The sequence below is a fragment of the Ciconia boyciana genome, chromosome 2 (genome assembly GCF_034638445.1).
Source record: "Ciconia boyciana chromosome 2, ASM3463844v1, whole genome shotgun sequence".
Taxonomy (NCBI): Eukaryota; Metazoa; Chordata; class Aves; order Ciconiiformes; family Ciconiidae; genus Ciconia; species Ciconia boyciana.
Genome location: NC_132935.1, coordinates 59,516,344 through 59,538,844, shown reverse-complemented (window position 1 = coordinate 59,538,844; position 22,501 = coordinate 59,516,344).

Sequence of the window (22,501 nt, the reverse complement as noted above, 5' to 3'; positions counted from 1 at the left end):
AAATTGGATATGGTCACTTTCATCCAATACTGATTATCTTTAAATTACAGGGATTACAATACATTCAAACTAAATACAAATATTTTCTTGAAAAGGCCAAAGTCTCCCTATGTATTTGAGCATAGTGGCATTTAATATTTCTTAATAAGTAGGCAACAGTTTTGACTATTTTGTATTAGTGTAAACCAGTACACACTTTGGAGGGATTCTCAACTACATTTTGTTATTAGTTTTATTGTGCTTTAGCCCTCTTCTAGTAAGCCTTTGAGATTATTTAGATTCTCAGTGTCTGTTGCCTCATACCTTTGAGCCCCTGGGTGGGCATGTTTTTAACATAACAACATACTCATTTTTCCTGATAGTGTTCAAATTTTTTCTTCTAATACGCTACTTGCATGTCTATCTATCTAGTTTACACATACGTTTAATAGAAATAGGCGCATACAATAAACACCAAGATTTATTTGTTTAATCATACCTATGCATTTCTCCTGCCAGTTCTGATTGGATGAGTATAGGAGCACTTTTTTTACTGCCTGCTAAAGTTCAGCTTAAAGTGAAGGAATGAATGCCTCATTGCAACCTTTTTATCTTTTGCTGAAACATTGCCCATTCTGTCTATGAAAACCTACCTGACCTCATACCATTAGGTCTCTGGATACATTGCACATACTCTGTCATTGCTTGCATATTCTTTTGATAATATCTTAGCACCTCCTGCCACTGTTCCAGATTGCATAACTGGCTTTTCAGCCTCAGCTCCATACTCAAGGCTTGTATTTTCCCATATTGGTTTAAAAAAAAAAAAAAGCTTCTTCATCGATTTAATGTTCCTGTAGAATGCAGGAATCTTCAAATATTTCTAGTAGTTTTACAGTCAGTCTATTCTACATGAGTTAAGTGGAAGCTATTAAACCCATCAAGAGCTTCAGAGCTAGCTATTGTTAGAAGGAAGACTACCTTCTGAATCTCTGCCTTTTGCTGACATCCATTGCTAGCAAAGGCAGAGTGAAGTGCTATTTAAAACTCTTCTATTTCCAGAGAGTTTCGACTCTCATGCAGCTTTTAAGTGCTGCAGGTATTTTCTTTGTTGCTCCTTTTCCTCTGGTAGCATGCAATATCTATTGATGATTCAGTGTGTCACTGCTATTTTGCACCATAGCTGCTTCTTACTGCCTGTGTTCAAACCAGCCTGGCAAGCCTGGACAATCCAGGCAGAGCCTAAGGTGTGACTGCTTCTTCCCACTTGCACGTCAGAACACAAAGAAGGTCTGACCAGGTCTTTTTAACCCTGTGTCCATCTCTCAGAGAGAACAAAAGCAAGTGCCTGACAAGAGTATAAGAACAAAGTTAGCATATACTTTTCCCTGAAGTATCCCCATAGCTTCCAAACTTTTTTGCAGCTCAAGTCATTCCTGAGCCAGATATGGCCTCTATATATTTAGAAATCCCCTCAGGATTTGTTTTCCACGACTTTCACCAGCTTTGTCTGGGATCCATGTAAACTTAAATAATTGCAACATCTTCTGGCAAGCAGTACCACAACTAAACTACACATTGCAGACTGCTCAACTCACTTATATGCTAGCTTCTTTTGACCCCTTCCTCCCCTGATCTACTGTAAGGGAAGATGCAGAAGGCAACCAGTCCCACTCCCTACCACCCTGAATGTGCTTATACCCATGCCTGCTCATCTCTTTTTCAAACAGAAGTGTCCTCTTTTATTTAGCCATTTCTCACATGGATGTCAGCCTTTGATAATCCTTGTGGTCTTTTCTCAGACTATTTTCAACTATATACTTTCTGAGATGGAGAGGACCAGAACTGCACATTTACTACTGCATGACCAGTGGCTGTCCTGGTGGGTCACTCCTCGAATTCTGCCATTTCCACTTAACAAACAAGGCTCCCAAGACACCCAGCTCAGACTCTATCAGAGCTGGTCAGCTCATACAGGCACAGTCCCAAACACCAGAAAAATGTGCACCCAGTGTCAGAGTTAGATTAGCAGCTCAATTCTACTGCCTAAAATCTGTAGAAGAAACCTCAGGAAGAGGTAAGATAATCAAAGCAAACAGATTTTAAATTTGGGGTGTCAAAGGCATTACTCTCCACCTTGCAAGTGAAGTATTCTTCAGCTTTTTGTGAGCTCTGGCATGCAGAGTTGTAGTAAGCAGAGAAGCCTTCCAGCTCAGATAGAAAAAGAAGCCCTGAGAAACAGCACTAGCAGCAGCAGAAGGGGAGACGTTACAACCTCCTTTAGTAATATGTACCCGCCCTGAGTTCAGGTTTGAATAGGACTCCTCATACTGTATTAATATGCTGATGTCACCCAAAAATACAGTGCCTTTGCAGTGCCAGTGCCCATCTTCCACTGATTCCCTTTCCTTTCCCTCTGCCTGTGTATTTCTTTGTGTTCTCACTTGTTTTCTTCTTGCACCTCAGGGATTTTTTGCTGCTTCTTTGAAGACTATTAATGCCTGCAAGACTTAATTGCTTTTGTTTTTGTGGGGGCCCTTTCCTGAGAAGTAAGACTGATGGCGCTAGGGTCAGTGGTGGACTCAGTAATCTCTCTACTGTACTATTTAGAATAAATTTTTGTATGCTATATTAATGTCTTCTTAGAAAGCCATTGTAAAAAAGATCCTTGTTTGCTCCTGTTTGAATAAAACTATTACACTGTCAGCCATTCAAAGACAAATAGTCAATATTTACTGTAATGTTCAGCAGCAGCATTAAGCTATATCTACAGCTATAAAATGACGTGGGAAGCCATCTGAAGATATTGTCAATCAGAGATTTGGGGAACAGCAAATTACTGTAATTATTGGCCCTTGTGTTTGAAAACATCAATTTTCTTTAGCAAGATGGCATCATCTCCTTGTATTGATGGTTATTTCATGTTAAAATGGAGTTAAGTTTCTTAATCATAATTTAGCATTTTTCTCAAAAACAAAAAACTAACAAACAAACAAAAAACCCAACCTTACCATTTCACTATTTACAAATAATTCGTAAGTGAGCCTCATGCTTGTGGAATTATGAGACTCCAAGCATGCAACAGGAAGCTACGTTTTTGTAAACCCCTTGCACTTCTTTTAGGCTCTGTTGATGTATCACCTTCCTCATCTGCAGGTTGCCCTAGGATTCCCTTTGACAAAGTCTATTAATTGTGTTATATCCTTTGAAATTAAATTTGCTCTCTCCCTAAGCTCTTTTCTTTCATGGCCTGACATTGCATATCTGAAACTGCCCCTAGAAGTGCATTCTATAGCACCTTTCACAGAGATTTCAAAATACTTTATAAATATTAAATCATAAGCTAATTCCAAACACTTGAAGAAACTGAAGAGTATTTATGAGCAATCCTTTCTCCCAAACCCTGCTGCATAAATCAGAAAACCAAATATGACGTAGCAGACCGCACGAGAGAAGAGCTTCAAAAAGGAACTTAAGCATTCTGCTTCTGAATATAGCTTCAGGAAGAATGTAAATCAACAGTACATTAAAACTGGTGTTTTCCCTGATGTGGGATCTTTATGAGACCTTGGGTGATTAAGCGTCTTGACTTGGAGCCTTTATTCCAGAAGTCAGTGCTCACTAGAGATATATCAGGTGACAGGCTCAGTGTTGAACAAAGACGGTGGTAACTGCACAGCAGCCAACACAGTCACTAGCAGTATTTTGGGTTTCCTTGGAGTTCGCCAGTTAAGCACTCAACTTGTCTACCAGAGCATGTAAAATCTAGAGAGATCAGAGCATGAGATGGTATTGCTGGAGGCTATAAAGAGAGAGCTGTATTTTTGTCATGTCTTTGAAAGGTTTCTCAAAATACAGGTTTGTCACAAACATCGTCCTGCAGTTTGTGGCTATTGAACACAAAAACTGAAAATACAGACAGGATTGCAGCTTTCTATCATCAAATTCTCAATTTCTTTTTTAATAAAAAAAAAGCACACAAAGATATTCATCATCTGGGCCTATTATCCTTGCCATTTCTGTATCATTTTGGAAATTCTTCATAACTTTGGATTTGAATTTAAGGAGGAAAAAACATTATATATAGAAGGCTACTAACAGCCCGCTGGCAGAGCCACAATCAAACATGAAGCAGTTTAGGTCATGCACTCCTTCTAGTACCAGGACTCATGCAGGATCTTTCTTTTCTGCCATTAATTAATGCCATTAATATCCTCCTTCCCTGCTGCAACAGTGGTAGCAGGCTATGGGACTGAGACATACTCTCCCCCACCTGACCTCTCCCCTTTTCTTATGGATCTGTCACGTAATAGAAGAAAACCAAACTGATGTATAAACAGCTTAATGGGTCAAACTTTCTTAGGACCAGTGCAAGGAAAGAAAGAAAGAAATGCCTTTAAAAAAATGTAAAAGTATTCACTGTGCTCATTTGATACAGTCTGCCTTCCAGCTGATCACTGTCCCATGGGAGATGGGGAAACTAAACACTGTATGAAACTGGCCCTGCAGTTTACTCTTTTCTGGGAATTTTCAGACTTGTTCCACAGTATTTCTTGGTCAGTTCTTAAAATAACTTGAAGAAACACTGTATTGACTTTGATACAAAAATTAGTAGAATAAGGGGACCAAAATTCCGTTTCTTCTACCTAAAACACACTGCTTTTGTACAGTCTTACTTCATTTGGAAGAAGTAACAGACAGCAATCAAAATGCCTGTGTTATAAAAAGTCAGAATATCCACAGAATAAGAGCCTGAGAATATTATGGTATATTAAGAAAGCATATGAAACAGGTCTCTTTTACATGCAGATTTTCTTACACTTCCTACGTGTGACTGAGGATAAGGGTTGATACAGTTTGTCTCCTGCCATTCCTTGATGAAATCATCACAGACTCACTACCACTGTCTCTTAAGGCCAAGGAACAGTTTTGATATGTCATGATGAGCATGCAAAAATTGAGGTGGTTGCCCAAAAGATTTAATTCCTTTAATGTTCCAACTGACTGAGTAATTTTAACAAAATGAGTTTTCTCCTACAGTTTCTTACATTTCTTAACTAAAAAGTTAACTGGAAAGTGTTATGAAGTCTTCACTGTTTGCTTTATTTTATTCATATCCTCCTCTTTATATAAAGGAGTACTGAGGTGCTCAAACAAAATGAAGTAGAGAAGATGCAGAGTAATCGTATGTTGCAGGGGGATGGTTGGAAGGAACAGTAGTGATGTTTTATCACAGAGAAAGTGCTCAGCCTGACAGAAATTAGCATTTACTATTTTGATGAAATATTGAGGAAATTATTAGGAAAGCTAATTATCCACTTGTTAAAAAAGTGGCACTCTAAATTCATGAGACAGAACATAAACAAATGAAAAGGCCACTTGAGGTTATCTGTGTCATACCTTAACTGTGAGTTGTGGCTTTTTGGGTTTTTTGTATTTTTTTATGAAGCAGATGGGGCTTGCCCCTCAATACTTCCATGACCGCATTCACACTTAGACAGATCATACTTGTATAATTGCAGATATTTTATATGTAGGCCACCTGCACGTTTCTCTTCCTCCTGAGACTAATAGGTGAACAGCAGGGACTGTTTCTCCAAGTAAGCGTAGGGGGAGGCAGGGCTGTTCGCTGTAGTTTAAATCTCTGCTTGCATTACCAGATTGCTAGATCTCTAGTGTTTTGGGATTTCTCAGCTTTACCAGCAGTAATTTGTAGCAGCTCAGTGTATAATCTCTTTCTTTCCTAGATCCTATTTTAAAGTGTCCTCTTGCTTCTTTTCCTCTATTCTTCTTGCCCATAGTAGCGTCAAAGTATTTGAAGATGATGAATTGGAATGTTTGATCTTTTTGTAGTGCTTCTGCCTGGATACAGTGCATTATCTTGTGTGTCACTAGATAATACCTGGGGAAAAAAAAAAGACCCTGAAAATATAAAAATAATCATATATGAAAGGATTTCATTTTGTCTCATCACTTCTGAACAAACTTAAACAGCTGCTGACAACTCAAGAAAACTTTGAAAAATGTTCTTTTCAGAAACTACTGTAATATATCATATTTTCTGTATATTTCACTTATCTTGTTCTTTCTTTCTGGAGACATTTGGATGGGAACAGGATCTTTCTTTCCAGTAGTTCACTGACTTCAGCTGTCCATGTTGTACAGATTTGGTTCAGGCTCCTTGGACAAGACTTCTGGTAGAGCTTGTTGTCTGTTCAACACCTCCAAAGCTTTTGAATAGTCAAAGAGGCCAGGGAGGAGAAAGTTTATGTCTCGTTTCTGCAAGTTAGTGAAGTGCAGAGCCCATTGCAGTTCCCAAAAGTAGAACTACATTTATGAACTAGACCTGGCTATCTGGACTCTTCACAGTTGGATGGAGGCAAGCTCCTCCTCCGTACTTGTGGGTCTCACTTCTGTAAAGCATGGTCTCTGAGTCCCCAGGCTAATGCAGCAAAGCATTTACTTTCCTAGTTAATTCCCAGCATGCTGATTAGCTCTTGTAGATCTGGGCCAAACACACTTCGTCTCACGCAAGACTGAGCACTGACTGTAATAATAAAACAAAGTGAACTTCCCACTGTCAAGTGTTGAAATCTTTGATATGTATGGAAAGTTTTACCCTAATTTAATTTGTTTGTGCCTCTCTATACTTTCTGGTTGAGAACCAAAAGGACTGAGAAACCTTAAGAAAGGCTGCTCCCTTGTGGTTTTTCTAGCTAGGCAAGAATGAGGACTTTTTGTAAAATCTGATATTATGCAAGTTTTTAGTTCAAGTTATTAATGCCAGAAAAAGCATTGATGGTAAATGCATTAGAGAAGTCAGTAGTACTCACCACACTCCCAGGTGTTCAAATGATTTAGCATTTTTCCAAGGATTAAAACCTTGAACAAGCAATCAAGACAATTATCTAAACTGTACAGCATCTGCTCAAGCAAAATTGAACCTCTGAACCTTATTACGTTTGTCATGTCCAGGGACAACCTTCACTGTGATTCACGAGATGATATTGCTGGAAAGCAGCTCCCAGACTCTGGGCCCACAGTCCAGGCCACAGGCAGGGTGAATTCACATGGCTGCCATATTGCTGGCAGACCACTCTCCCAGGACTCACCGGGGCTCCCAGGCACAAGCCCCCGCATCGAGCTTTGTGTGACTGGGCAGGGACTCTGGCTGGGAAGCACAGAAAAAATGAGGGCAAAAGCATCCATGGAAATACTTCCAAAGATTGAGAGTTGCAGCCCCTACTCTGAAAACAAAGAACAACAAAAACAGGAAAGCAATTGAATGCTCTGAAGTCACCAACATTTTTTATTAATGTCCTAGGCCCACACAAATTAATTTAGCAAAGTGTGCTTTCCATATGTAATGCCAAATCAATGGCATTTATCCATTCAGATCAACAAACTAAGTTGTGTAGACTGTGTGATTGTGTGTAAAAACTAATAAGCATACCTGAATTAAATAAATGGTTGGAAACCGCAGGCTCGGGGACTGTGTAATACCATATGGAGTCTTTCAAATGTAAATTACCAGCTGAAATTCAGCCTGGGTCAGTAGTAACCCAAATTGTTGCGTTCTAATAATTGTTCAGTGGCCTATATGAAATTAGGTGATTGACATGTCTACAAATTACAAACACAATTGCTGCTAATAGAGCCTCTCAGGGAGACTGGAAATTGCATGTGCATGGAGAATGAACTGCCAATTCATCCTCAAGGTGAACTCTTCATGTCAGGAAGAGGCACCTGGGGGAGCTGTGTAGTGCTACTTTTCATGCTCAGACTGTTCCAATTAATTATTATCATTTATTATTTGTACGGTCCAGTATTTCAGTATCACCTTTAGGCTGAAATCTTAGATCATCCACTTTACCAGGAATGACAAACACACAGTTCCAGCATCAAATCATTTGCAAGTCCATCTATAAACTGCTCTGGAAAGCTAGCCAGATCCCTTAGTACGAAGTAAGGTGGGATAACTAGGAGGTATGGGGAATGAGTTTAAGGACTGCCTGAACTTTAAAACAAGGTCATACCAAGGAATTAATTTTCCACTGTGGCAGTCTGCTACTTTTCCAGAGCTCTAGTATGCATGTAAGTAAAATGTAAGATGATCTATAGTACATCTGCTACTTTTAGAGGTTACTTTCTAGCATGGCAAAGAATATTTTGGGGAAGAAATTCCAGATATTTAATCTCATGTTAGTCTGGTAGGAAGAAAGACAGGGAAAGAGGTTTTCAATGTATATGATCACATGTATATGTTTATAAACCTTTTGCATACCAATAGACAGTTTTAAAAAAGTATGCTTAATTTGGATTGCATCAAGAATTTCATCGACATAGTAAATGCTGTTGGGTTTTCATACAGATTAAAAACACTGCATCAATTCTTTCTTTTTTTTCTTTAGCTTTCTTCATGTTTAAAAAAGTTTCAGACACTGCTAAGGAATTACCTTCCTTCCATACCTCTGTTTTACAAATTCTTGTGAAAAAAAAAAAAAGCATCCCATATTGGCATCACGCTTATATTATCATGTCCCTTACAAACCTGATAAAATATTTGCAAAGATAATTTCATCTAGTGGGTGATGCAGGGCCAGAAACAGCTGTCATGGGACAGATGTTACCTCCGTTATTGCACATCAGAGTGTGCTCATTGCTTCACACCATCCCACAGCTCTAGCTCCCTTAGCTCTTTTGTCAGATCCGCCCCGGGGAGCGTAGTCATTATTGGTATGAAACAAAGCAAGAAAAGAGAAAGAGAGGTTGGGATTTATTTGTGTGTTCCTCAGAACTATCACCATGGTGAGATGCTGTTGAAACACAAATTAACTTCAGTCCTGACAGAGCACTGGGCATTTCTGCAACATTGTACCTACCAGCATCTTAGAAGTACCTTACACATCTGAAAGAGATGGAAACTCTTAGATGGGTGGAAGATGAGCACCCACAGTGGAGTTGGCAGTGTATGAAAACCAGTCTTCCCAAGAACTGATGGCATTAACTAAAAGGGAGTCAGGACTCGAGCTTTGCCTCTCAGTGGAAAGACTTATTGCTTAAGCAATGGTGAAATATTGCTGGTCAAAGGAAGCATGATGACTTCCAAAGCACTCATGTCACATTCTGCATCATACTAACACATAGACCCCAAACCAATTCCTCTCCATCCATCCCAGGCAGTGTTGCTACAAACACCTAAAAGCTTGGAACTCCTTCAAATGCATGTGGCTTCTTTATTTAACACTGCCTTATTTAATAAACATTATGATTTGCATCAAATATTCCTTCTTTTTTTGTTCATGCATTTTTCTGACCGCTCAGCTTTCATTCTTTCATGTAGCTTGGAAAAGAGACTCAGAAACTCTGCAGCATGGCTTTGCTGTCCTGTTAGTTTATTGTCTCAATTTCTGCTGGCCCTGCTGTCTTTTCTTTTCTGACAAATTGACTAGCCTTCTATGAAGAATTATATAAATTAGAATTTCATTTGTCAAGGCCCCCTATGGGCCAATATTTTATATTTATGTGGAATATAATCACAGTTTAGCTTAAAAAATTAAACAAACACCCCATATACTATGCTAAAATGATCCTATCATTTATGATTCTGCAACGGAATTGCTAGGAAGAAAATCATAATTAGTGACAAAAAGGTATGTTCCTCTGGAAGTACGCTAATCATCCCAAATTTCTGCTGAAAGTAGCACAATACAAAATGTAAGTGTTGGCTTTCACAGCAAAAAAAATATCATCTTATGTTTATCAAAAACAAAGCCAGAAAATACTCAATATTTTGAATATTGGGAATATTTTGAATATTGACTGGGAAGGGAGAGGCACCAAGGCTGGGACTGTCAGTAAAAGTTAAATGTGTTTCATTCTTACCATTTCCAGAAAACAATATTTAGGGAAAGAAGAAATATTTTCCCCCTTTTAAAAGTGTTCACAAACAATGCATTTTTCAATACATACAATCTGTCTTATGGCATATAAATACTCTTTATCACATTATTCCAAATATCTCTTGCACATCTTGTAATAGAAAACTTATCATGAAAGGTATCTACTGTACAGATTTGGCTGGGATATATATGTCCCCATTCAGAAAGGTGCATAATTGTGCGTGTCAAGGGCCTCTTCACCTTGCTTAAAGTTAGGCATATAGTTACAGTGGTCAACCAAGTCTTAACTTTCACCCAAGTCTTGACTTCCTGTGCAGTAATTTTAACATGTTCTCACCCTATATCAGAGATTTTCCCAAGAAGCAGACATGTTTTCAAGAAAAATAGGCAACACAGAAATAGTAAGATGTAACTCAGTACATCCATTTCTTGTTTCCCTTAACCCCTTAAAAAATATTTCTGAACACAAGTTTTGTAGAAGAAGGCCTGTTATATTCTGTTCAGCTTCCTGTGCTCAGGCTTTGAATGCACGGATCTGTACTTTAAGAGCATGTATGAGGGGCACTTTTCTTTAGCTGTGCTGAAAAACTTTTTGCCCTCAATAAAATAATGTCAACAATGAAAGTCTTCACAATGGTACCAAAAAAAATATAAATAAATCAAAACCCTAACTTATTTTCCCTTTCACTTACTTTTCTTTTAGATGCCTTCTACCAAAGGCAGTGCTTATTAGGTTTCCCTCTGACAAGAGAAAAATATAACATAAAACTGGAAATTTCAGGTTTGATTTTATTATACTCTTATAGTTTAGGGCTTCTGCCATATAAGAAGCTGCGATTTTCTATTTATTCAATAAAAGAAATGTATTTGCTTTAAGATGTGTTCTTGTATTTTACATTTGCTGGCTCATAAGCCACCTCAAATTCTTGAAGATGAAAACATAAATTGAAGTACTGAACAAGGTCATTCCTCTGGCAGTCTTGCCAAATCCAAATCATGTGGATAAATTATTATAGCAAGAAGTAAGAAACATTTTTTTAAAAAGGAAATGTTTTGTCATTCTTGTTTTAGTAATGTTTCATTTGTTTTGTTTAACTGCAATAAGAGAAATGTGCAGAATGGCTTTGGAGGGAAAAAAATGACTTCAGAAAAGCTGAGTCTGAAGTTAACAAAAAAATCAAAGATAATATGCTTTGGGTTTTTTGGATTTTAGGCTCTATTCTTTGCTCTGCTGCTATTCCATAAAAGTATATTTTGAGGGTGGACCCAGCAAAATTGTGTGTGCAGGTTTTTTACTGTTCCAACTGGCTATTCTGTATCTATTTGCAGAAATGTTCAGATAAAACACTCTTCTCTAGACAAGTGCTGCCAGACTAGCCCTAGTGTGATGTTGGAAAAAATGTGCAAGCTTTCCTTTACAGGTGACCAAGGTATGAGACATTTCTAGAGATTCTTTCAGTTGCAGCAGGAACCATTTCTGTCAAATCTGAGAGTTTCCAAAGCACGTAAGCCCTTTCATCTATAGATTCCTCTGCCAAAATAGCTTGGAAGAAAAACCTAATTAGAATGGTCGGGTGGCAACAGCATTAACCTCAGGCATGGATGGTGGAACCAGTTCCCTGCTTGGCCTTTAGGACCATGATTAAATCAGAAAGACCCTGATCCTCACAGGATTGTGGGTGCTTAACTTCCACTTAAATAATTCAGAGGGAGTTAAGTGTCTTATATACTTTTGACAGGCTAGGTCTTTCTTTTTCACATCTCAAAGTGTGTCTACATCATAGGTTAGAATTAAGACCACTCCAATTAAATTCAGGAACAAAATTTGGACCCTGCCTCCACACCAGATAACCCTATGATGGGTAACAGAATAAATTTCTGGTTCTGCAACTCAAAGTATCTCCACTGGGACCGACCAAATAGCTCTACGTGGTGTTTCTTATGGAGGTACAGTGAAACCAGTACTAACTTCAGAGTCTTGCAACACGGTCTGTGTGTATTGTGTGTGTGCTCTTTCCCATCCGTAATACAGACCCAGATTATTTATCTGTTTCACAAGGACATTGTAAGGATGAGATATACTGACAATAGTGACACACTGGAGGGCTATGATTTTAAGACTGAACCAGTAACCTTTATCAATTTAAAGTTATTATAAAGAACAAGCCCTGCAAAATGAGGTTGTGAAGCTGAACTGGGAGAACACTGGTTGGGAAAAGAGCTCCAGGATAAGCTTACTAAAAGAAAGATAACTTCAGAGAAAATGCTGGTAGTAAATGATAATTTTGTTAGACTTCTCTTTGCAGACTGCTTTCTATTCTACAGGTTCAACAAGGAGTATGCAAAAAATGAAGCTTTCCTTAAACCCACATGGAAGAATGAAAAAAGCCAGTGCAATAATCACCCATAAGTCTTGTCAAGGTTTTTTCTTACATAAAGTTCTTCAGTCATAAAATTCAAAAGCCAAAATTTGATTAGGACTGCTTCCAAAAGTATTTGTCACTTCTGTTACTAAGGCTTTTTCCTGCCTATTTTTTTTTTATGAATGTGCAGAGGCACTGGTTTTAAAGACAGATATTCTAAATTAATTCAGAAGTGCCAGACACCATGCAATTGACAGAGTTTAAGGAAGCATACTGCAGGACCAAACTCAGGTCTTGACATACTGCATGGAACAAGGATAATGTAATAATATGCAGGGCCTTTCATCCAGGGATCACAAAGCATTGATAGAGGTGTGTGAGTTGGTAATAAGATTTCTGGTTTACAGCAGAGGAAATTGTGCCTAGATATTTGACTTTTTTTATTCATACAGAGTATCGATTTCTTGTAGCAGTTGCCAGAGTCACCTACCTACTATTCTGAAGTAGACCAGAGCATTGCCTGGAGCTAGAAAGTCCATCCTAATAAAAAATAACAGGTTTGTGGCTTTGTTTGAGAAAGGAGCCTGAAAGTCTTTAGCCTCAGGGCCAGAGCCAATACAAGGATACCCCAGGTTTAAGTTGGGTTTTATGTCAGCTGTATGGCAAGCAGCTTGGGAGCCACTGATCAGCAAAACTGCCACAGACCATGGAAGATCCCTGACACCCAGACCTGACCCCAGGGTGGTGAGGGTGGCGAGTCCCAGGGTGTCAGCTAACTCCTACCCCACAACTGTAGATTTGTACTTTGGTGCCTATGCAGTAGACCATGCAGGGCTCCCTGGGAATCCTGCCTCTAATTTCTTGAAAGATCACTGAATCTAAATGTCAAAACCATCTTAGGTTCAACTAAAAGGAATTCTCCAACAAAACTTTTTTTCCCTGAGTGAATTTCCAAGCAGTTTTATATCTTTGTGCTCCCCTTGACAAATGTTGAGCAAAATAACTTAGCTCACACATGCATGTTCATAAAATCAATGTGCAGGAAAAGTCTCAATAGAAACCTGAAAGATAGGCATACTGGTTATGCCTGCCGACTTCTCCCAGAGATTTGCTGATCCTTTCAGTTTTTATCAAAGAATCAGCCAAGTGCTTTAAAAAGTGTTTGATTAGCAAGGGTCGTTAGTGTGGAGACAATTAAACACTGCTCTATCTGTTCAAATAATGAGATTTGGTGAGAAAAGGTAGATAATTCTGCCCCAGCAGAGGGCTATAACAATTACCATGTGAAGAGACAAGATTATTTCAGGAAAGAGTTGTCTGAAGTTTATAGAAGATACATAAAAGAGCAGTTTATGCAAAAAGTTTTGATCTGCACTAAAAAAATTTTCCAAGGGGGAAAACGATCGTGGAAAAAAACACCTTGACTTTCTGAGTGCAATTTATGCCTTTCTAAGTCTGTGAACCACTTAAAGCAAGTTAAGCTTCAAAATTCCTGGGATTAAGCTAAATACTTATAAATCTTATATATAATTATGTAAAACTCCTGACATATCTGTATTCTTAATATTTCCTGTATACTGCTAACATCCCAGGCTGGGATTTTCTAGGCAGTCTAAAGGAATAATGCACCACACTGTTTTGAAAATCCTAGCATCAGGTGACTGTACTAAGATTACCTATTTATACTACTGGTAAATAAGCAATATTTTGAAATAGTTCAGTTCTGTTGCAATATGAATGATTTCTACAGTCTTGTGGCAAACTAAAGAAAATTTTTAAAAAACCACAACAGTGTAATAGCATCTGTTTAAGGACATCTGTCCATGAGCAGTGGTGTCACTGTAATGAAGAGAACAGTGCCTAGGATCTTTGAAAGATGACACAGGTTTAAGTGACTTGTATTTCCACCTCTGCCATCCAGGATGCAAAGAGACATCAAGTCCCAGTTGAACCGGACAAGGGAGAAAAATAGAATCTCTCTATAACCTCTGTGATAAGAGGGAGAAAGAAAGATTGGGTTTTGAATCCTCTTTCATTGGTCCCTTATAATATAGGAAATCCTTGCTGATATACACATTCAACTTTGTTTTCTGGTTTCATTGGATTATATGTCCAGACAAGGAAATGGCAATAATACTTCTTACCTGAAAAAGCTATGCTTTAGACTTGTTCCTGTCTATCAGGAGCTTGTCTCTACTTGATTAAAAGGAACCAGTACTGACAGTTCACATCAGCTCCTTTTTACACAGAGGTGTCCTGTCTGCTTGACTTTCCTCACTCTTCTGAAAAAGAGGCAAACTAATTCTCTATTTAACAATAATAATTTATTCTGTAAAAGGAAGGTAATGAGTAACCTGGTCTACCTATTCACAGCTTGTGACAATTCAGGGAGATTATCTCTCATTTAGTCCGTGAGTGCATATCACAGCACAGACTAAAACCTTTCTATTGTAGATATGGGGAGGGAGGGATGGGGACACAGGGGATGGGACTTTTTTTGCTCATATGGCTTATGCTAACTCCTCAAGAGTTTATTTAATGCATGCTATGGTACAGCAATGTTGTCACAAAATTGATCTGTAAAACACATAAACAGAAGTCTCTGTTGTGGGCTTTTCTTCAGTAACCTACATTCCTTTATTTAACCAGCCTGTAATAACATGTTCATTCAGACAACTTCATTTCCTAACTTATCAGAGTTTAGGACCAGAGACCGCCTTTCAGTCCCCAAAACTCCCCCTGTAAGGAGTTTGGCTTCTTGCTGTTCCCTAAACACAGAGAGTTTCAAAAGAAAGGCAGAACATCAACAGCTGGCAGCAGTTTCCTGTCTCATCCTGCCAGAAGTGATGAACAAGCAACTAGGTTGTCCGGTTAATAAATGATGTACATCATTAAGTGATAATTGAAAGGATACATTGAATCCCCTTTCTGTAACTTGCATGTCACAAAATTCATAGGTCTGTAAATTACCCTTTTTTTTTTTCCATGAGAAAACAAACTCATTTTAAATATAGAAATCCCTTTGAAGTACACCTTGAGTTGTTTTAAATGTGCTTGTTTAGCAAAATAATCCCTATGGTAAAGTATATCTTCCACATTTCTGATTTTTTTAGTGTGACATAGCTTCATAGCTTCAAAAATAAATGCCCAACACATGCTGGTAGCAACCAGATTTCTGTCACATACATGGCCACCCATACAGCTCTTTTCCTATTCACATGTATAACTATTCATATAGTCACAATATTTTAAAGAGGCATTTAGATTAGAAATAAGTAATAGCATGCTAGCAGTCACCTTTCCTTACAGGAAGTAGGATTTGGTAAGAAAAACCGTGGCAAAAGGAAAAATTCTCTACGACATTTCTCAGAAGCCAAAGGGCAGTTCACAGGGTAGCACTTTGCAGGGCACGCTAGGAATACCAAATGCTCATACATTGGCTACATGACTGATCTGCCAGGTTTTAGTATTTGTAAAAGATATCTCCTCCTCGAATATTTACAACCTTTTGAAATGTTACAAAACCCATAGAATTAGATGAAAAACGGTCAGTTTAGACATGATGGCATTGATTTAAGAAGCAAGAATGAGTTGGCTTTTCTCGTACATAGCACATACAAAGCGGCTAATGGAGGGTTGTATGAAGATGATCCGCCATGCTCATAACCCCAATGAGTAACGAAGGGCTCTCTTGCATGGGACGCTATAGCCTAGCGCAAGTGCTGGAATTGCTACAGCCTGGTTATCCAGATAAAATAACCTTCTTTCTATGGTTTTATGAGTCTGATCAAGCAAAAAAGCTTTAGCTGGAGTCAAAGGGGTGTTAAAAGTATGGCCCTGGTACTGTGGCTTCAACAGAGCCATGTGTAATCCATAGCGACAGAGTAAACACAGTGAGTGTCTCAGCACCACTTTTAGTCGCATAGACTTTAAAATGGCTGTCAGCAGCTGTACCCTGTGTCTGTAAACATTTGAGTGTTGACATTAAGCAATAGTGCCTGCTACAAACATCTGCATTTGTCTTCAGGAAAATCTAGTCTCACTAATCTTGATCAAGCATTGCTTTTCTCCCTTTCTCTCTGTCCCCTGCTCACTGAACACACATCAAGTTTTAGATTCTTAAAAAATTATACGGAATTTACATATAAAGCTGATGAGGCATCCTTGTATTATCTGTTGTATAATATCTTTAAAACAGAAAGTTGTCTAGTATTTCCCACTTTGTCTAACTATTTTCCTTCCTAAACTCAGCTTGAGTGCTTCTGTTTCTAGCCTCTATAGGGGCTGCCACAGATCAGCAAAGAGCACACGCACAAATTAATCTTGATCATTACATGGACAACTTGATTCAACTGCATTGTATGATGGCCACATTCGACCACGCTGTGTATCACGTAACCTACCTGTCTGTACAGGGGAAAAAATAAGATTCTTAACAGGTGAATGTACAATAGACCGTTCAGAGCTATTTCAATGAAGCAAGCTAACCATATACAGCACTCAAATACTGATATGATTTAAGGAATTGCATTTTTTTTCCATTTTCACAAACTTTTTCTTCCCAGAGAAGTGATTGCATAGATGGATATTATAGTGTCTGATGGTGATTTACCACCACTCACATATGCTGCACTTAGTGCACGTGGCTCTGTGCACGTGGCTCACCATCCTATGCTTGATGTTTCTCTCCCAGAAACATCAAGGGAGAGGAGATATTTAGGAAGGCACATCCATTGTGCATTCACCACTCCTTAAAAAAAGAATAAGCAAATATGAACTTCAAACATGCAGAGCTCAAAAGTGTATTTTCTCTAGTTTTGCAGTACCTTTACAGGTTTTTAAATGTATTCCTCTGCCTCTGTGCAAAGCTCATTCTCTAATTTGTTTTCTGCTTGCTTCCCCTTCATTCAGTTCCTGTTCGACCTTGCCTGCTGTCTGCTGGTAGTCACTAGATGTTCAGCTTCTGTTCATCTCTTGTCAGCTGCTCAGTCAGACAGCACTGCTCAGCTTTGTTTCTCTGCAGCAGGAGGATGATTTTAGGCCTGCAAATAAACTCTTTCTTACCTTTAAAGTGGCTACCCTTTCTGGCACCTGAAGAAGGGAAATTTCATTCCCACTGTAATGCAGTTATAGCATTGCAGAGAAAAAGTATATGAATAACATTTATCTTTGCAGTCTGAAAATGAAGTGATATAACACGGAATTAGCTATTGATGTGACTTGTGTTGCTTCCTGTTTCTGGCTGATGCTAAGAAAGGTGTTCCTACATGAAGTATGACTATCATCGTGGAAAATATTGAACTTTATCAGCCACATGCTGAACACAGAAGATTGCTTTCATGTGCTCTACAGAGCACCCTAGAACAAAAAACAGTTGGCCCAGTTATGTCAGCTACTCTCTCAACTGCTCTTTTGCAAGGGCAGGCAAAAGGTCTTTGCACCAAACAAGACAAATAGAGCATAAACAAACCCTGGCTTCCAATTGCTGCTTATTTACCAAACTCATACAAGAACCATGAGGGCTGGTGAGTCTTGCTTTCTTATAACCTTATTTTACCATCAGAGTCAGTCTGGATGTCTGTTGGGGACTACAAAAAGAAAACTTAATCTTTTTAATTTTCTCTTTGTGGAGCTCCAGTAGTTAGAAAACTGGGAATAGAATTTTAGGAAATTATAGAATACTGGGGCAAATCTTCTTCTCATTTAATTCTACCTTCAGAGGAGAAGGAAGCACTTTATCTCTTTTTGTTACTTGCTTCACTTTCTCATTAGCTACAGTTTACCAAATCACACTCTCGCTGCTACTTGCTGATACTTCTAGACATAGACTGAAGTTCATTTACAGTACAACTAGTTCAGATAGTAAATTATTAAGGCAGGCATGAGTTTAATTCAGTAGATTTTATCACTTTCCTGCAGGGTGAGATCCCTGAGAAACAACTATGTAAAATTAGTAATCTTAACCAATATGGGATTGGAGTGAGCAGTAGTTGGGATAGACAATGAATGGTTTTTAATGTTAAAAGAATGATAAATACATAACCATATGATCTTACCAGTTTTCAAATACAGACTTTATTGTCCTTGTCCCACAGACTCATTTACTCCTCTCCAGAGAAACCAAGGTGCATACATGTGGTACTCATTCTCACATTCAAAATCTTGTTCTGGGCAAAAAGGAGCCACAGCTTATATGCAGAGCCAAGAATGTATTGTTAGTCTAATTAAAGTCTTAACAGCCTGATCAAACACAATAAACAGTTATTATTTCAGTTGCAATTAAACTAAAAGTCATAGTCTGAATTGCCTAATTATTACTGGAAAAATTCCTTAATCATACTGCTACAGGTATTGCACATATACATACCTTTCCTCTGGTGTTATGTTCACCTTCCAGTCCCCTGCTGGCTTCCTCAAGAAGAGTAGGGGAGGGAGGTACAATGATTCCTCAGCACGCCAACTTCTGACAGGAGGATTGTGAAAACGATGATGTGGGTACCTCTCTTCTCAATTTTGGATCCACTTGGCATTAATTTTTTTACATTATCTAACAGCATGTGCTTTCTCTCACTTTCTTCCTTGGTTCTGAATTCCACATTATACTTGTTTTTCTGTTCTCTTTGCTACCCTAGAGCTGATTTACCTGTCTCTCAGGGTTGCATCCCGTTAGTAAGCAGTAGCTGACCATGAAGACGTATGGGTTTTTACAGTCTGAAGCCTCTTTATCATCCTATGCATATACTTTCTTACAGTACAATTTTATTCTAGGGTCACAAAGAGTTCAGTCTACATAGAATTACTAGTTATTATTACTGTCTATTAATTAACATTATGCACTGCACTGTGCAACAGTGAAAAACTTAGCTAAGGCAAATTTAGGCAGTAGTCACCTGACTGGTAGACTATTGCTATGATAGCTAAAACAAGCTAAAAATCAGCTCAGGTCAAAGCAAGCCCAGACAAGTCCTGAAGCACTGCACTATTAGGTCAGTACAAAGCCTGTGTCCTTTTACAAGTAATGTCAAAATCATATTTGTTGGGTTGCAGCACTGAACTAACGGTAAGTTGTCAGATGATGTGGCTTTCCCTCAGACCCGCAGGCCGGAGAACTCAAAAGCATTCCTGGGTCTGAGATTACAGATGCAGCCTTCTGATTCAAGTCTTTGCAAAACCTGAGCCTGTGGCTGGGAGCAAGGCTGTCAAACTATTCTGTTGGCCCTGGAGGAATTATTGCATCTCAGTACCTTTATGCTGCCCAGCCGTGATGTTTCAAACTAATTGCAAATAGCAAACAAAGACGACTTTTGCTATTTCCTAATCTTACTTTTACTTTATCTATTTAAACATTGAAGTTGAGAAGGAGCTGCATTTCAGGCAGCAGTAGTGTTTGTGATGAGGTTTGTTAGTGACAGCAAATAGCCTGCCGAAAATGGCTTTGTGAGATGGGGGTGTGGTAGTGGGGGGGTATATTCCATGAACTAGAAGTTTCCCAAGGTGAAGATTTTCTATTAAAACTCTGAAAGCTGTGTTTTCCAGACATGACTTTCTTGACTACTTTTGGCCTCTTGACAATGTAACGTTATCTTGGGATTCATTCCTGTCTTAACAGCCTTGGTGGAAGTCATTTATCTGTATTTGTTACGTATTCGTATGACCTACATTTAGGAAGTACAGAATTCCAAGAGATCATGCAGACAATCTGAAGGGAGAAAGACTTTTTTAATCTATTAATTTGTAGCTATAGATAATGAATGAACAATCTTTTTTTAATAGTCCTGGATCAAAGTTTTTAATCAGTTTCAAAGGCTCAAACACTGCAGTTGCTTCCTGGGACAAAATTCTATCTTTCGGGTCCTCCCATATGGACAAGCCTGCAGGGCTGCAGGACAAGCCTGCTACTGGTGCAACAATAATTCCTTCGTTCTGTATGGCAAGATGCCCTGTCTGCAGCCCCCTATTTTATTGTTAGGTGAAGAGTGTAATCAGACTACTCCTCTGAATGTTTCTTTGGTGATGCCCTCTGATCCCATTGCCTAGTCACATATTGCTAACAGAGGTGTTATTGTGGCCGTCTGACACGCTGGCCTAATCAATAAACAAGCTGTGCAAAAAAAAAGAGAGTTCTCTGGTGAGTCTCTGCAGCCTCCTGTGTGAGGAAACGTCTAATTATAAGCGACAGTACCCACACTGCCCTCTTCAAAACACTGGCCTGGGGCATGTGAGAAAAAATTACTCAATTTTCTAGCACAGCTATGTCTCACCTTTATGGGCATACACCAAAGAGGAATAGAAAATAAATAGCACATAATTTTGCATTTTTATAATAAGTTTGAAACTAAACACTAGGAAACCTTGTCAGCTCCTGCTAAGCTGATTCCAATTAAAGCTTCTGGCAGAGTTCCAGCTGTTTTACTACCTCAAATAGCACTGAACATAACAAGGTTTATGAAGCATTCAAAAGTCAAATACCCTATTAACATAAACATGTAGTGAAATCAACTCTTCTACAATTTTCAGCTTTCTTTCTTTCTTTCATTTACGTTGGGCTAATCTAAGATGATGTCTGTTGTCTTTGTTGCGTCTCCCTTTTTTTCTGCTTGCTGGAATGCAAAACAAGATTTAGTATTTGAATGGTGCAGGATTTGCCCTGATAACTTACTCCCTTTGGCAATTTTATTACAATGCTTTCTATCCCACTCTATTTCAATAGCAGCATTCTGAAAGTTGGTTTCCTACACTGCTTTTAACTCCAAAATAGCAAGTGGTATATGTTTGCATATTTCTGTTCTGGACTATTTGAGAAGCTTTCTGCAAACCTGGGTGCTAATACCAACACCTTAAGGACAACTGCTTGATTCAATTCACTTATAATTAACAGGCAATAAATAAAAAGAAAAAGCAGTGTAATACTCAAACCATTTTCTGATACAGTTTTTTCATTGTTTAGCATTAAGTCATTCTGATTTAAACTGAATGAAAATGAAGCATATACTTCCCTGCATCTTCAGTAGGGTGGATGCCTGCTATGTTCAAAACCATTTAGTGCTTTTTGACAGGATGCTGATTAAAGCAGTGGACAGAGGATAACAAATATACTGGAAATGAACCATGCTGAAATCCATAGATATATATGTTTTAAATAATTGTAGGCATCTGAAAGTAGAATAATGCACTAACAACACTGTATGCAACACACCAAGTAAAACCATCTATAATTATATTGGCATCAAAGAACTTTTGAATAAGCAGAAATAGAAATATGCGGTTAAGGTAGAATCATCATAAATCTGGTGTTGGCCACTATCTTACACTTTGTGAATATGGTTAGTTAAGATAAAGCTTTATGATGCTATTTGTTAAGTCTCACCTTTATATTCATTTTGTAGTTCAGCATCTGATAAGTCAGCTTCACATTCTCAACATATAAATTAAATTCTGTCTATATCGTATTGCTGTTCCTCCAGATATGCAAGATTTCCAGTAATGTTTAACAAGCTTGTTTTTCTTGGGGTCAGAAGCATTTTCTTCCTTCATATATGGCCTGATCCAAGCCCATGCAAGTTTACTGGATGGCTGATTTCCACAAGCTCTGGATCAGACCCATAATGGATTAGATGCAAATGATTTTTCTTTTGTTTTAGTTGAAATAAGCACTGTTAAAGAAAGATAGTCTCCTAAGACAAAAGAAAAACCACCCTAGAACTTGTTTTTTATGCAGAAATCAATCCATTACTCTGAAGCCAGATAAACCATGTTCTCTTTTACTTTCCACTTATATATTTTAAGGCATGTGTATTTTAGGAATTTCTGATCCACTTGTCATGTAATCTTGTGTTTTTAGTGTCATCTTCTACCACAGTCGTTAACAAACTGAAATCTGAATGAGTTCAGGAGAACCTCCACAGATTTCAAATTTCTGTTAGCTTGAGATGGATATTTCTGTGAATTATGTGTGATCCTTCAATTTTCAAAATACAGTATTGTTTTACTATTCTTTTTCCACCCTGATGTTTTTTAGGGACAGCCTGGTTGCAAACAACAACTACAAAAAAGAATCATTTTTAAATGGTCATTTTGGCTTTTAAGCCAGTTCAAAAACCTGAAGATAGAGGAAGGAAAGACTTGCAAATACTTGACAAGAATACCTAATGCTTAGAACCTCTCAATATTCTTTAGTACTCTGACACACAAATATTAAGTTGTTTTGTATTGTACGACCTTGGAAAAAATAATTAATTAAAATTATTATTTTTATTA